The 2,848-nt window shown below is 42.3% G+C and overlaps 1 protein-coding gene across 1 annotated transcript in view; it reads right to left on the bottom strand.

Annotated features, from left to right (window-relative positions):
• Positions 1-2,848, bottom strand: part of TNN (tenascin N) — an 85,374-nt gene that overhangs the window by 39,316 nt on the left and 43,210 nt on the right. The gene's annotated exons all lie outside the window — the stretch shown is intronic.

The raw sequence follows: 2,848 nt of genomic DNA, 5'->3' as shown, positions 1-2,848 counted from the left end.
GGAGCTGGAGAGTTTCCAGGACCATCATCAGCCTCACCCCACTCTGCATAATAACAAAGCTATCCCCCTCATAGTCACCTGGGGGACTCCATGGAACTGGAAGTACCTGGTTCCCCTTCTTTATGGTCTATCACTGTAAGTCCATTCCTTTGGGTCATTTCTGAACTTGCAGTTTCTCAGAGTTGGGGGAATTGGCTTTCTCTTTAGACTAGTATTTGAAGCCACCAAACAAAACCAGTGATTAGACTGACTTCCAGTAGGATCTCCAAATCATTCATTTATTATTTCCTTTAGAGCTTCTTCTCTGAAGAGCTCACTGTATCTTTTAGTAAGATTCCAGGAAATCATATTACAAGTATCTCAATAACTAGATTCTAGGAAAAATTGGACAAGTTCCTTAAAGGCCCACTGTCAACATGAAATATTAACTCACTTTCTCTCTCTCTCTCTCTCTCTCTCTCACACACACACACACACACACACACACACACTCTTTATTCCACTTTCAGGCCACATTACCTTGACACCATAGACCAGAATCATGCTATGATATGACTTAGAGTTCAGTGGTACCTTGTGGAACCTCTAGTCCTAATTTCTCATTTTGCAGTGGAGGAAATTGAGGTCCTGAGAAGTTAAATAACTTGCCCAGGGTAGTATGGGGAGTAATTAGCAGAACTGGACTTTGAAGCTAAGTTGTCTGACTCTAAATCTAATATTTTTTTCCAATATACCTATGACAATGGGGGGCGTCAGAGGAGTACCACTGATCTAGTCTGAAGCATATGGTGCATGCTCACTGGTCCTTGTAGTGGTCAGGCCCCTTGCTAAAGAAAATCCAAAACCAGAGGTTTCTGATTGGTCCCTACGTGACTCCCCCTGGATTGGCCACTGAGCAGCAAGGTTTGCCTGAGTGATAGAATTTAAAGGGAGGGGCAACATCCACTTTCACTCTCCTTTTCCTCCCTTACCAAGGTGTGGTCTGGAATTCTGAGAGCTCTTGCTTAGAATCCTCTGCTGATGAGGGAAAGGGAGAGGAATAAAGGGGGGAAGGGGAGGAGTGTTGCCCCCTTCCCCCACCTCTGGCAGCTTTAGTAGTTACACACACATGGCAGAAAGAATCTGAGCTATCTAGGTAAGCCTGAGACCCTCCAGCTGTCCCGAATGCATTCTGATTTTGTTTTTGTTTCTCTGAGCACAGATGCCCAAACAGCAGTCCTGAGACAGGCATTTCCAGCCCTGGTGGCTCCTTTGTGGACTTGAGGGGTCTGAAGTCATTAAGAAGTCCAGGTGAATTGCAGTGGGAGGTGCTTCTTACAGCTTGGACCCTTCTCTCTGAAGAGAAGGTAACCACAGCCAGGAGAAGGAGCTCTGTCTCACTAGAAATATGGATCTTGAGGGAGTAGCTCAGTACAGAGACAAAGTAGAAATGAAATGGCTGTTCTAGGCTTGTTGACAAGCATTTCTTAAGCATTTACTATGTACCAGGCATAGCACTAAACAGAAGAAATGCAAGCAGAAACAAAAACAAAAAGCATAGTCCCTGCCCTCAAAGAGCATACATTCTAATGGACCATGACAGGGTAGAGGAAAAAATCCAGAAAGTCAGGAGCAGAGCCAGGAAAAGAGTGAAGGAGTGAATTTGGCTGACTTCGGCCTTTCCTCGAAATGCAGGTTCCAGGGGAAACTCGCCAATGGTGGGAGGGTCCCTCAAAATGTTTCATGTTTTGATATTTTAAGTACCAATCTGCCAGGCAAGTGTAATAAATGTTTCACTTTAAGTTTTTGTCAATGCATACTTAGCAATCTTCTGTGTGTTGAGTATTTCTGTTGTGGTAGGAGAAATAAATAGGTGTCCTATGCCTGACATAAGTAGTACATTGAGTATCTTTCTAGAAGGAATTCTAACTATCCTTTTGAGGCAGACCCTCGACTTGAGTCATACATAAGGTTTAGATGATTATTCCCTGGGGCTCTGGGTGGTGGCATAAAAGACTAGAAGCCAGAAGTCCTCCCTTTAGAAATTAGCCTTCCTCCATAGTGAATATGGTCCCTGTGAGTCTAGAATTGGATCCCCTCAATGGGAGAAAGAATCCCTGATCCCTTGTTCTAACAGGTTTTGGGTCCAGCACTATCTTTCCTACTCTACAGTACACTGCCATCCCACTGGTAAGGCTTCTAAGACAGCAACAATCTTACATTTTAACATCATCTGGGTGTTTCTGAATAAGGAAGCCAGTTTACGTTTTTCTCTCTTGGTATCATAGAGTAATGGAAAGACTGCTGAATTCGGAGTCATAGGACATGAGTTAATAACAACAATAATAAAAAATAACAATAGTTAGCATTTATATGGTACCTTAAAGTTTGCAAAGCACTTTATGATTATTATCTCATTTTATCCCCAAAACAACACTGAGAGGTGGGTGTTATTATTATCACTATTCTGCAGACGAGGATACTGAGAAAGAGATTAAGTGGCTCGTCCAGGGTCACACAGCTTATTAAATGTCTGAGACGGTATTTGAACTCAGGTTTACTGTCTCCAAGTCTAGGGCTCTACCCATTATGCCACCTAACTACAACTGAAATCATTAGATTGCTGCTTACTAGAATTTGGTCCTTAGAAAATTACTTAATCTCTCTGTACCTTAATGACCTCTTCTATAAAACAAAGATATTAATGTTTACATACCTGCCTCACAAGATTATTATCAAGAAAGCACTCTGAACTATAAAGCTAATATAAAAAGTGAACTGTTATTTGTAATGACATTGCTACTTTTGGTTACCTGTTGGGGCTTTGGTATTGGCTTTCTTGCTCTCCCGGTCTCCCTTCACAGCCCAG

Source organism: Vombatus ursinus, unplaced genomic scaffold, assembly GCF_900497805.2.
Source record: "Vombatus ursinus unplaced genomic scaffold, bare-nosed wombat genome assembly UNPS02014789.1, whole genome shotgun sequence".
Taxonomy (NCBI): domain Eukaryota; kingdom Metazoa; phylum Chordata; class Mammalia; order Diprotodontia; family Vombatidae; genus Vombatus; species Vombatus ursinus.
Note: the sequence above shows the minus strand (reverse complement) of the source record. Positions and strands in the feature narration are given on the sequence as shown.